This window comes from Trachurus trachurus (assembly GCF_905171665.1).
Source record: "Trachurus trachurus genome assembly, chromosome: 1".
Taxonomy (NCBI): domain Eukaryota; kingdom Metazoa; phylum Chordata; class Actinopteri; order Carangiformes; family Carangidae; genus Trachurus; species Trachurus trachurus.
In genome coordinates, this window is record NC_139891.1 from 26,046,102 (window position 1) to 26,060,338 (window position 14,237).

The following is a 14,237-nucleotide window of genomic DNA, read 5'->3' on the forward strand; positions in this document are numbered from 1 at the left end:
AGACACATGTCAGTATTTCACGTCCAGCTGCCATCTTTCACTTTGAAAACTTATTCCACTGTTTTTATAGCACAGCATAGAAAAACGGTAATGATAATTCAACCCATTCATTTTACGTTGCACCACAGAAGGCAGCTGTCTGTGCTTAAAGGAATAGTTCACCAAAAAAAGAAAGAAATTCAGTCATTATTGACTCACCCTCATGCTGATGAATACTCCGGAGTAGTTTTTATTCCTCAAAGTGCATCTGGAGACCCAGGAGGGGGGGTCCGTAGTCCAACGAAATCCTTGTATGAGAGTCAATAGCGCCCAACACACAAAAGGTCCATAAAACTACACAAAAACCTTGGAATATTCCTCTACACTGCTCGTCCGCTGCGATCCAAATGTCCTGAAGGGATATAGTCCAGAGTTTACTCGGAATCGCATGCATCGCGTGAACATAAGGCAAATTCAATACAGCACTGTTTAGGCTGTAAAAATGTCCTAAATGGCGTCGTTTCGAGTAAACTCTGGACTATATCCCTTCAGGACACTTGGATTGCAGCAGACGAGCAGTAAGGAGGAAGATTACAAGGTTTTTGTGTAGTTTTATGGACGTTTTTGTGTTGGGCGCTATTGACTCTCATATAAGGATTTCGTTGTACTACGAACCCCCCTCCCAGGTCTCCAGATGCACTTTGAGGAATAAAAAAACTACTCCAGCGTATTCATCAGCATGAGGGTGAGTCAATAATGACTGAATTTCATTGTTTGATTAACTATTCCTTTAATTTGTTTAATGTGACAAAATGTATCAAAGAAACACAAGTTTTCTTGTCAGTTGCATTTGTCAGTATTGATTTTACATCTATTCATCAGGTCATCAGTCTATCACAAGTCCAGCAACCTCACACACTGCCATTCACATCTGCAAGCAGTTAGTGTGCATGTCTTTGGACTGTGGGAGGAAGCTGGAAAACCCTGACAGAACTTGCACAGGGTTTCGTTTTGTTGCAAGGTGTCGGATACAAAATATGTTTTCATCCAGATGGTTGGACGAGTCTGTGAGGGTTTTTGTGAAAAAGAAAATCCCTTCAAAGCAGCTGTGAGATTTTCAAAGATCAGTGGTTTGTTTATTTTTCATAAAAAACTGAGGCTTAGCTCTGCGACTTGCCTGTGATGCCGATACAGAAAGGCACAAACCGGGGCTAAATCCAGCCCTGTTGACCATCTCACACCACTTGCCTTTCAACCTGCATTGTGCCATTGCCTCGATGGCAACAACATTCACTACAGTGCATTGCCTTAAAGCTTAATGTAGCCGATCCATCACCAGTAGAAACTCCTCGACCGAGCGGGGAGAGTAGAAACCTTTCCTACATTCCATCACACTGAAACAGTGATTCACTTTGTAAATAATGTAAAGACATAGTATTTTTCTGACTATCGATATGTTTACATAGCATTAAAAAAAATTAAGGTGGAAGAAGAAGAAGAGGAGTGAAGTATGTGAGAGCACAGACGTTTTAAAAGTGGTCGGAGCATCGCTATCTTCCATCAGACGAGCGAGAGTCCTGACCTGCCGTGTGTTGTCACGCTGTGGGTGTCTTCCTGTTCCCTGTAATGCAAATGAAGTTGATGGAGTGATGACACAAAAGGCCCAGTGTGACGCACCGCACTGTGTGTGGCCTAAATTTAGATCCTTTTTCACAGAGGACAAAGTGTAGTCATGCAAGGCTGCAGCTCAGCAACTACAACTGAAGTCAAGAAAAACAAATTTTATTATTGTTTATGAAGAGTTAAACAACTTTGTTTGGACCTTGTGGGTGCATTTTGATCAGATTTATCTGACAGTGTTGGCATCATAAGCAAACAACCCAACAGTGTTTGGCTTCAACATTTAAACAATAAGAAAAGTGACGACGAATAGACAAATACTGGGATCTTTTGTTTGGACCCCATCTATCATGGAAATGAGCTAATTGAGACAAGACGAAGACAGAGAAAGGAGCCGCCTCCAATCTGCCCTGAAGGAGCAGCACTGCTTAGAGGTCGTATTGTAACCTCCTGCCTTGGACACAAGAAACTGTCCTGAAGCAGAGAAAAGTTAAAACAGCCTCTTTTAAATGTCAGAAAATAAAGAAAAAGGCCCCAAATGTCCCCCAAAACACAAGTAGAGCTGTTAACAAGTCATCTAATGTGTTCTCCAAGCCCAAAGATTATTCACTACTTCACTGATCAGAAAAGTAGTAAAAAAAAAAAAAATCACAGGAAGTTTTGGTTGAAATGACTGTAGCCTAAGTATAATATCAAAATATTTTTTTACTGATTATTTTGCTGGCATTTAGTTAATCAACTAATCATGCCGGCTCTAAAATAGTGACTTTATTTTGGAAATGATAAATGATCTACAGCTCATCAGCTTCCACTATCATTCAGCCTATAATATCATATGTTAAGTCCCTGACCTTGTGAAATAGTTTGATGTTGCTGAACACAGTGAGTTCAGACTGACCCATTAACCTATTAGACATCATTTAATATGCATCCTGCTGTAAACATTGGTCAAAACCACTGATTGCTGGAAATAAACCTCCCTTATATACATTATCTAATTCATAAATCTTTAAAAACAAACCAAAACATTATATTTACATACATTTACAGCTTTAGATCCACAGGAAAAATGTGTGCTCAGCTCGTCTTTCACCAGATTCATTTTCTCCCAGTCCTCTTCTGCCTGTCTCCGTCCTGACTCTCCTCCTTTGTGTCGTCTCCCGCTGTCTTTTTTTAACAGCTCTGAGCATCACAATGGCTGCCCTTTACATGAAATCACACCAGCCTACAGCAGCAGTCAGAGCTGCTGCTGCTGCTGCTGCTGCTGAGGAATTTGAATACTTAACTCGGCCTTTTCAGCCCAGCGTCCTTGTTTGGGGACGGTTACTGCAGTAACAGTACAAACAGCGATAACCAATACTGACTCTTTGGCCTTGTAAACAGAAAGGCGCCGTCCGCAAACTTTTGTCGAGCCAAATTGGTATTGTTTCAAATCACTCAACCCTGCTCACATGGCGCTTTATATTTAGAGTGACTCTTTTTAAAAATGATCTTTATAAAAGTCAATTATCTATCCCCTCAAATTCTCTCTCTCCAAATAATCAATGTCTTGTTTTTAGATCAGTTTCCCCATAAGGACGTCTTTTTGTACACAGGAGAGGAATGAAGGAATATTTAAGGTGTTTTTTTGTTTTGTTTTGTCTTTTTTACTCTGATGTTATTTTCAGTGATGAGGAAGTTGATGTGTCTGATGTAGTTTTTACACCTGTGGGGAAGAAAATAGGTGCTGTGCTGCTCTGCTTGGTCTTTTACAATCTGAATGATGGAAGAAAAACAAAACAAACAAAAAAAAGCTGAGACTGATCACTACATCAAGCAAACGATCATCTCTGATCACTATAATAGACCACAGGGCTGCAAATCATGATCTCAACTCTGTTTATATTTCTGATGATGACGTCAAAGAAATAAATAAAATCACATGTTGCTGTGTAAACTAAAAACCTTCTGTCCGTGTTTCTTGCTGCTCAACAACAGATGCTGCTGTGAATCATGAATATTGACTATTTTCTAATTATTTCTAATTACACCATGAATAAGATATACTATATGGAAAATTCTTTGTGGTGCAAATAGCTCATTTAGAAAATAAAAGTAATGTAGAAAATAGAACGACAAATCAAATTAAATTATGTCATTAACATGCTGTTTTTTGGGATCTTTCATTCATATCAAGCTGAAGTCAGTCTTAATAAGATACATGTGCTAAAATGACAACATCACCCACATCTGCATTTCAGCCACTAGAGTGCAGCAGAGAACCGCACATCAGTCTGTGATCCTAGACTTACTGCTTCCCTCTCTCTGCAATAAAAAAGATAATCAAAGACAAATAAAGATTAAATAAGGCTAAAACAAAAAACATGTTTCACCATCCATGTTTCACCTCACTGTGCGATTCACAGTGAGGTTCAGCTCAAGTAACTGGAAACACTGGAAACTGACAAATCTATAACTCAGCATGATCCATCAGTGGTGATTTCTGACATTTCAGCCTGTAAATAGATACAGTACATATAGATATGAAGAAATATCAACATCCTCATAATAGTTCAGGACATATACACAGGCTTTGGCATCAAGTCTGCTCATGCACATGTTGATGTAAATGACGCAGGATACCGTAAAGGCCTCTGGGAGTTTTCCTGGAGTGGATTTAATGTTTCCAGACTTACCGAATACAAGAGGCCTGGAAAAGAGAAAATAAACATCAGTTCTATTCTGTGTCATGTATAAATACAGTATGTATAATAAATACCTTTATACCGGTATCTTTATATTTAAACTGAGTGATCAAATGTTCATTGTTGTTGAGTCATAGGTCAGACACATTCACATAAGGACAGGTTAGCAGGGCAGAGAGTCATGAGTCAGTTTGGTGTGTCCAGTATTTAGTCTCATCCCAGAGGCTCTGAGCAGTATATGTGCTGCGCTGCAGGTCCGACCGTATGGCATCAGATGTGAAGCGGCTCGTGACTTGGCACGTTGATCTCTAGATCAAAGTTGCTGTAGCCATGTGTGAGGGATTATGCTCCTCTCAATCCCTCCTTATCCTGCAGCTCAGACTAACACCTGAAGGAGGATCTTTTTTACTTTCACTCTACCTCTGCTGCAGCAGCAGTGACAGGTCTTCTCCTCTACAGCTGGTGAGCAAAGGCGTTCCGGTTTGATTTCATTTCACTGTATGTTTTTTATTTTATTTTTATGTTATTTTTGGTGGATGAAAGAGCAGCTCAAGAATGTTTTTCCCTGCCTGCAGTGTACGTCATGAAGCAGACAAGTGGGATTAAAACGACATAAAACAGCTCTTCCACACAGGAAGGAGGTCTCTGCAACATGATCCCTAGAAAGAGTGAGTCACAACTTAGTGTCTGTTTAAATGAGCAGTTTGCATTTTATTTGCTTATTTGAAAAGTTAGAAATGAAAAGCTTCACCATCTTGCGGCCTATTTCAAATCTCTCCAGCACTGATCACATGGATATTTGTATCTGATTTTCTCTGACTTCAAGCTTTTACATCCAAAAACTGAATTGTAAAAGAAAAAAGAGAAAGCAAAGATCTCGTGCAGTCCTGAGTTCACACGAGGACGTTGTTCAAAGATACTTTTCGCTTTTTAACGCGTGGTGACAGTCTGTGCAGCATCCTGGTGGTGACCTTCCTCCCTGTCACTTTAAATGACATGATGTCACTGCTGCGTCCTGTCAGCTGCATCACTCTGACCTTTAACACATGTACACACACATTAATGTAGCTACTGTATGTGGCAACAGCATGCTCCGGGTTTCAAACTCACTCACTCTACTACAGACACAGGGATTATCTAAATACAACTACCTGAGTGCAGGTGTCTGTCAACACAACACTGAACCATGCAGATCAAGACAGATGTTGAGATGAAATGTGTCTTGTCAGAGTAGGAGAGAAAATCTTTTGCCTGACAGTCGAGTGCTGACGTGTTACCTCTGTCTCCAGGTCTACATGATGGGAACTCATGGTGAAAAGTCAAACACCTGAACGACACGTGAAGTGACAGCACTGACACAGACATGGGGTGAGGAACATATTTTACATTTTGCATTAACTTTTCCTTCCTTCCTTCCTTCCTTCCTTCCTTCCTTCCTTCCTTCCTTCCTTCCTTCCTTCCTTCCTTCCTTCCTTCCTTCCTTCCACAGTGCTGAAATCTTTACATCTGTCTTTAAGTATCTAACACTCAGCGGAGTCAATTAATCAATTAGTTGATCATTAGTAATAGACAAATATAATGGGCACAATTTGACAATTTGTCATTTTTCTGTGATATCTCTGGGTTTTCTATAGAAAAGATGGTGACAGATTAAAAAAAAGTTATGTTTTGTTTTTTTCTTATCTGGCTTTACAAAAGTTTAAAATGCCAGTTAATCAATCAATTGATCAAGTTGTATTTAAATAAAGTGGCACCAAAATGTAATTCAAAGTGCTTTACAAGCCATTAAGGGAAAAAAATGGGTTAGTTTTAAAGACTCGTGTACACAAACAGCAATAACATCATATGTTGATATAAGGGTTAAGAGATTGAAGAGTTACGATAATCAAAACACTAAAATAATGATACAGCTATAAAGAGAAATAAAAAAAAAACACTATGAGAATGATAGAAAGCTACAACACAAAAAAGATTAAGAATAGATAGAAACCAGTGTAAACACTAAAATCATAACATTATAGAAAACTACAGACAGAAAAGATCAATGTATGTCTATGTGTAAAAGCATCAATATTAGTAATGAGTAATGAGAGTAAAGAGAATAATCACTGGTTGCAGCCCTGCCATATTAAAATTATTGTTATTTTTAAGTCCATACATTTTCACGGCTCCTATTTAAGTTTAAAATATATAATTCAGACGCTATACTACATACTATCGCTTGATGAGACCTGCTCTCAAACTCACTTCCTGCTCAGAGGCAGCACAGATTTATTTCATCTGACTTCCCTGTAAATCTCTGTCCACTAAACACCAGTGGGACCTGCTGTTTTCTACTGTATCCTCCGATGCTGTACACTCAGTTGCGTCCTCTCCAGCAACTGTTTCACTGCACAACAGCCTCATAATTAGCATTTTCACATCAAACTTTCATTGCAGTGTGGTCCTCAACATATGTTTAAAACCAAAACAGCGTGAATGAGACAAAAGAAGTTGGTCAATTATTCAGCAGCCATTCACTGGGGTTTCTACTAATCCCAGCATGCTCTACTGAACTAATGGCGGCAGCAGGTGCAGGCAGCTGATCAAACTCTATAGTCTGCATGCTTTGGTGGTGCAGGATTTATTGACTGATTACAAGTAGCTACTTTGACACTGTGATTGAAATCTGGTGTAAAAACATTATTTCATTCCACTTGATATTCAAAGTTTGATCATGAGTGTTGAGTTTTTTTCATTCATTCATTAAATTCATATGAATTTTCAAAATTTAAGCAGAAAGCTGCTGTTGATCTACACCTCACTCTGCATGAATGGACTATAAAGTTTGTGTTTCAGTCAGTTGTGCAGAGTAACTTGTATATATTTACTGTAACTGTAAACTTTAGCTTGTGCTTGTTGTTCTGCTCCACTTTGCACATTAAATCTTACATTTATAAAACATAAAGCCTGTAAATGTGATGCTTTAACTGTCAATTTTAGGATTAAATGGCACCACCCTGAATGCTGCAACATTGAAAGTCTTGTAAAATGTTATTGCATCAGTAAAATAGCATCATAACAACCCTCCGAAGAACCTCTCTGCAGAGTAAGGAACTCCTGCCGTTTGGACACTGAGGACATTTTGCTGATAATACTTTTGCTGAAGTAACACTTTGAATGCAGACACAAAGCAGTATTTTTGCACACTGTGTTGTGGCCTCTGGATACTTTACTTCACACCGTACCTGTGTGTGAGGTTGTTTTAAAGAACCAGAGGTGGGGATGGATGCTGAAACAAACAGAAATCTTTGCACCAAGTCTGTGATTGTGCACTGCATGCTAAGCAGATGCCCTTTGACTGTGGCACACACAGTGACACACACACACACACACACATGCACACTCACTCCATTAGTTTTCTAAAATAGTTTGTGAGGCCTTCAGATGCCTCAAGTTCGACCCCTCCCCCTCCTCCGACACACACACACACCAGACAATGAAGCTCACGCCGCCTTTTTTTTATTCTATCACACAAAATCAGTAATGGAAAAGGAATGCAAATAACCTGTTTCTGTCTCTGTTCTGTTCTTTTCTTTCTTTCTTTCTGTTTTTTTTTTTATCTGAAAAGAGCCTTTCATGGGCTGCTGCATAATGTAGCGTCGTCAGGGCAACAGCCTCCCTCATGGGAAGGGAGGGGCCCAACTGGAAACCACGGTTCCAACTGGTGCTGGGACGTCCCATCAGGAGCTCCCAGTAGGAGGCTGCTGCTGCTGCTGAAAAACTTAACAAACACAGTTTCTTCTTTTGTGCTTTATAAGAAATACTTATATAATATGTTAGCTTTTTAAATGTGGTTACAGAGGCAAGAAAGAGTTTCTATAGACGGACATAATAAACCAGTAAAAACCTTGGTGAACACTTACAGTAAAATATTTGCAGTAGTAGCTATAGGGGGAAAATAATTGATCCCTCAGGTTTAATAACTGGTTGAACCTCTTTTAGCTCCAAAAACCTGAAATGAGCTCTTATAGCTGCAGATCTGAACCTGCTCAGTGTTCAGGGGAAATCATGGATCAGTTTCAATAAAACACCTCCAGCTCAGGTTTAATCGTAGGATGTCGGTGTGGTGGGTGGGGTCATTCCTCCTCTAGGTTCAGGTCTGGACTCATTAGAAGATTTATTTCCATGTGGAGTCATCGTCCTGCTGCATCAACCTGCTTCTGCATGAGCTTCAGCAGCTGGATGGAGAGTCTGGAGATGTCTCTTTTTAGTTCTTGTAAGTAAGAACACGGCATCTTTTGGTGACCTTTTAGTTTGAAATATCTGGGCAAGCAGGTAGGAGCTGTTTGAGCCCAGAGGCCATGATGCATGTGAAATGCATAAAACATATTCCCATTTGCTTTGTGGAGAGTCAATGTGGCTCTTTGACAAACTTCAGCTCCATTGACATGTGATGTTTCTCTGAGGTTCTTTGTTAAAGCAGAAGTAAGCGGAATGTTTGTGTTAATATATAAGTCTTAAATAGTTATATCTTCCGACAGCAATCACTTATATAGAGTGTTTGGTCTGAAACACGGGTCTGTCAGTCACTCTGCTCTGCTGTAAGCCGAGGAGAAAACTTTCCTTGTATCCTACAACTTTTATCCAATGAGGAGAGAGAACGGCATAAAGGGGCGGTCCTCTCTGTGTGTGCAGCCAAGGGGTGCGTGTGAATGTGGTGACGTAGGAACGAGGGCGGGGACTGCTAACTCCATCAGCTGACAGAAAGTTAGCCAAAACGACCGGATTGCTTACTTCTGCTTTAAGTTACCAGTGATCGTCTGTGCTGTGTCTTTAGAGTCATTTTAGGTGGTCAGGTGGATCTCTGGGAAGATTAGTTACATAATTAAATCATAAATAAATAAAAAAAAGTTTGTTTCACTGTGAAACTCTTTGAAATTTGCCTGTAACCCTCCTCCAACTTTCCTCAACCATAACTACTTGACATATCATTTTAGGAGAGCTCTGACTCACATTGATTACATTTCTTGCTTTTAAATGTATGACATTTTGCGTTTGTTCAGATTTCCTTCATGGATTATTATTATTTTTTTTTTTTATGTATAGGAACACATTTTATTCTAAAAAACAGTCCTTTTTCCACAGGGGGCAGTAAAAATATAGAGTAAAAATATGATTACATTTTTCTCAAACCTACCACAAAACTGCTTACATAACCAGTGTAGAAGAAAATAGAAATAATGCATGGATACAAAGACTATTTTTACGCGTCAATGTAATATTGATGAAGTTTTTTTTCCCCATTTATTTATTTATTTTTTCCCGTACTGGATTACTGTAGCTCGCGCTGCACCCGGCTGCAGTTGCCTGTCCCTTTTATTGTCGGCAGATCCCTTTAATAAGTGAGGTGGAAGTGAGTGTGAGTGGAAGGAAGCGGCGCCCGGTTCACAGCCGCGGTGTGTTCGTGCAGAGTGGGCGGACAGGAGTGTGGAGCAGGAGCAGGAGCAGGAGCAGGAGCAGGAGCAGAGACCACCGGGTCCAGAGAGGCAGAGGCAGTAGAAACAGTGGAGGAAAAGTCAGCGAGGAGGATCACCGCCTGTCACCTGACCACCACATCCTCGCCTGCGTCACTGTAGTTTTCTCCGCGGCAGATAAGATAACCTTTAGGTGAGTGAAACGGAACACACCGCATGTCCTTCACTGGGAAACATCACAACTGGGATTGAATGTCAGTGTCAGTGTCTCTTGATTTGATGACAGAGTTGTGTTAACGCGTTAAACCCGGAGAAGAGAAGCTGCTGTAAGATGCAGAATTAGATTTGATTTCTTTATAAAATTATACCACGAGCTCATCCAGTCATTTTAAAGTGCAAGTGTCCAGACGGTGCTGGAGGGGGGGGGGGGGGCTGTGTTTTTCTGACTGTAGCCTATGCGTCCTTATGGTTATGGTAATTTATGAATGTGCGCCACTTGACTAATCCACTTAGAGCAGGTCTGATCCCCAGACAGATCTGCAGCATGCAGGCTCCTGTTGGTGTCAGCGTCTTGATTCTCAAAAAAACTTGAATGAACCTCTGCTGCTGCTGCTGCTGCACAGGCTGAGTTTAGCCCCAAGCACAGGATCTACTGGATCACATGGCTGATGGTTTCATGTTATTGTGAACATGTGTGAAAAGAAAGATCATGGATGGATTTAGAGCTGCTGCTGTTTCTGTAGATATTATTAAGTTGAAGTTGAAGCTCTTTGGAGCTTTTCACAGCACAGATTCAGACCTTTAGTAGTCATATATAGCCTGATTAATTAAGTAATTTCTGCATTAACTTGAAATAATTGCAAAGTGGAGGCATCATAACTGTGCTCAAGATGATGTTGCTGCTAGAATCTCAAGTGTTGGAGAGCATAAAAAAACGACTCATTGAGTGAAAACACCAGACAAATCCAAAACATATAAAAGTCTATCGTGCACTCAGGTTGACAACATAACAAGAAAGTCTTTATTGACTTGTGACTGAGTAGCTAAAGAAATTTGTATTGGCAGTAGCCTATTATTGGCAGACGTGGCAGTACTATTTGCAGAATCTGTGTTAAACATTTCTAAGAAGAAAAAACATGCCTTGATGAAGTTATTTTAATGACATTAACTTAGTTTCCGCAGTTTTTGTCACTACCTGATAAAAAAAAAAAGTGTCAGTTTCTATGTCAGGGAGCATCAACTATGGAGCTGGAGCTGGAGGCCACTTAGCTCAGCTTAACTGAGCTTAGTTTAGCTTAGCATAAGGACTGGAAACAACTGGGGAAACTTGTGTGTAACTGCCCCGAAGACCACAAATTGTTGTTTCTTGTGCAGGTTAAACAAGTATAAGACAAAGTTTGTTATAGGTAGTAAAGTGAAATTTTCCTTCAGTTTCTGGTCTTTCAACTAAATTAAACTAAACTGAGGCTTTGAAAATGAAAAAAATTAACCTTGAGTTGTGAAGTTACAGAGAAGTGAACTGACTAGACTCCTTCAACCTCTACATTAGGCTTGCAGCTTGAAGCTACATTAGCTGCTGAGCCAAATCTACAGTGGTGAAGTTGCACTGTGGGTAATTTATGCACCAAGTTTTGACAATAGAAGGCAACAGAAGACAATACATCTGCCACTGCTGCACCAATTTAGATACTTGTTTGCATTTTTGTAATCACGAGTCCACATTAAATTGCTTCAACACAACATTGTTTTGACATTTGGTGGTTGGCTTGTTTGCTAAATTACTCAGGCCCGACACCAGTTTGGTTTCTGCATGCTCAGTGGGCAGTCTGGTCCAGAATATGTTTAGTGAGTGGAGCGGATGTTGAGAAATGGGGCAGGTGTTGCTCCCAGTCTTTAAAAAGAAGCTCAAACTGCTCTATTCTCCACTGCCATATCTAATCTTTAATCTTGCACTTTGATGATATTAGGCTATCTATCTTAAAATTTTGTTTCTATGGGGTTAATAGGTTTAGGCTCAATGAATGACATCTGTGTAGATTTTTTGCATGTAAGTAAACCTGCCTTGGCTTGCCCAGTAGCTCCAGGTGATTTGAGGTGGTGAATGTACAGTATGAAGGAGTCGTTTGATCTAACTGCTTGATGCTAGGAAAACAGTGTCATGTTTTCTATTCTTACATCTATTGGAGATCCTATTCTGGACCATTTTTTACTAAATTGTTTGAAATCCTCTTCACACTCTGATTGCAACCAATTAATTGAATGCTTTTTCACATAAATGAAAAAAGTCAGTCACCTGTGGGATGGACAATCCTGCAAAAACAGCATCCAATCATCTTGAACGTCACGTTCAAGTCAATTGAATTGTGATATGTCAATCAAGCTACAGTCTCTGCCGCTCTCACCCTCATCTGCATATACCGCTCCTCGTGCATGATCAGAGTCTTTAAGGAGTTGCGACGCAGAAAAGAGGAAAGAGGCTTGGACTTTTGACGTGTGTATTTTCAAAATGTGGCCTGCTAGAACCATTTTCCAGGGTTTTTCCAACCCTACCTTTGAATAGGCTATGAAAGAAGCAGTGTGATGTTTGGAGGAAGGAACTTACGTTTTTACTTTTTCAGTGACTAATCTGCTTAATTGATAAGTTTTCAAGCAACATAACGCATGCACTGTGTCTGGTGGTTGACAAATAGTGACATTATATAAATATAAAACCACAATGTGTAATTTCTACATTTATACTTGTGGAAGGATCAAAAATAAACAAGATATAACAGATTATTTTGTTACTAAATTTAGAGCAGGCTGGCTTTATTTTCCTACATTTCCAGTCGTGGTGCTCCGCTCTGCAGTTAGCCTATCAATCTTTTCCTCTAACTCTTCGCAGCTAAGAAAACTATTCCTCGAACTTCTTTTCTCTGCTCTCATTGGAGCTGTGATTGTGGGAACCATCTGAGAGTCCAGGGTGGTGCATTAACGCTGCATAACTCTCCCACCACTGCAGTGCACTGACGACTGTGCTGCAGCTGTAGCACTGCAACTGTGTACGGGGGGTTTTCTCGAGTTCATCAGGAAAACCACAAACTGAGTCGACTGGGAGGGAGCTCTGAAGGAGTTGAGTGTTCACGTAATCTCTCCATCATGTACCGTTGTTGGCTGGCATGTCACAGTGCGTTACACACCATGCATCAAGTCTGCTCTGCCCAGGAGTAAGTGCAGACTCACTGCTGGTTGATTGAACATTACATACTATTGCAATAAATGTGTAGTCTTATGCAACCTGCAGCTTTGCAGGAAAAAAACAACCATGCAAAAAAATTGAATCAGTCAACAAAAACAAAACCTAATCAGATCCACAGATGATCTCCAGACAGAAGTTATTTTTTTTTATAATCATATTTTTCTTTGTTAATCAGATATCTTTTTTTTTTCTAACGTAAGACCATATTTTATTAAGTCAAGTTAGATATTTGAGAACTTAAACTTCTTAGGAGTTTGTTAGGGGGAAGAAACAAGTTAATATTTACCCAAATAATGTGTCAAAATATAAATTTGATCAGTGCCAAAAATGAGGCATCATGCCAGACTCTGTACTGGTACAGTATTGACAATCCCCATGTGTATTCAGTCTTAGCCAAGATTTATTTATTATAAGACTGTCCCTTTGAATTCATTTTGTTTTTTAACAATTGCACACACAAAAAACAAATAACTAATAATTTCATTTAATGAAATAACTTTATTTGATTTGTGGCCATCACAAATCAAATAACTTCAATCTATCTCCAGATATTTAATTTGTGAAACATTATTTAGCTAATCATGCCAATATTCAAAGCGTCAATGCAGAAAAACATCATCCACCCTAAAGAAGTAAAGTATGTTGGAAAGTTAGAGCAGGAGAGTACAAACAATACTGACTCAATAATGAGATTCATTGTACAGCAGCAATGCACTTTTGTCAAGTTTAATGGTAATATTCAGCCATCATGACAAATAGGCTACTAAAACAGTGAAACCAATCACATCCAAACATTTATTTATCACTTTCTAATGTCGCTTTATGTCCAATACTTAAATTGTTTTTTTAATATTGTGACAACCAGCACTTGCTTACACACTGAGTGACATTTTATTCCCCCTTCCACAGTCGATTTGTGTTGATATCAATGCTCTTCTGGTCCAGTGACTCTTGAAGCCCTGGAGGCTCAGAGCGGTTGACTGTGACTCTGTGACCTCCCAGGATCAATGAGCTCTGCCGCTTCTCCAGCAAACCGTCTGGTTGCAGCTGACTGATTAACACTGGACATCACGCCAGCTTAGTGACTCTTACCTCAGCAACGGCTCAGAGGAGTCTCAGTGTGTGTGTGTGTGTGTGTGTGTGTGTGTGAAGGGATGCCATTGGACGACGGGGAACTCTGTGAATGAGATGCTTTGATTCAGGCTTTAGCTGCAAATAATGATGTTTGTGTGATGATGTTTTCATGGCTTTGATTATTGT

The 14,237-nt window shown here is 39.7% G+C and overlaps 1 protein-coding gene across 1 annotated transcript in view; it reads left to right on the plus strand.

The window, feature by feature from the left end:
* The first annotated feature begins 9,760 nt into the window (after nucleotides 1-9,760).
* trim2a (tripartite motif containing 2a) overlaps nucleotides 9,761-14,237 on the plus strand; it is a 30,007-nt gene continuing 25,530 nt past the window's right edge. Inside the window, exon 1 of the mRNA XM_083973599.1 lies at nucleotides 9,761-9,932. The gene's annotated coding sequence lies outside the window, so the exon portion shown is untranslated. The remainder of the gene's footprint in view (nucleotides 9,933-14,237) is intronic.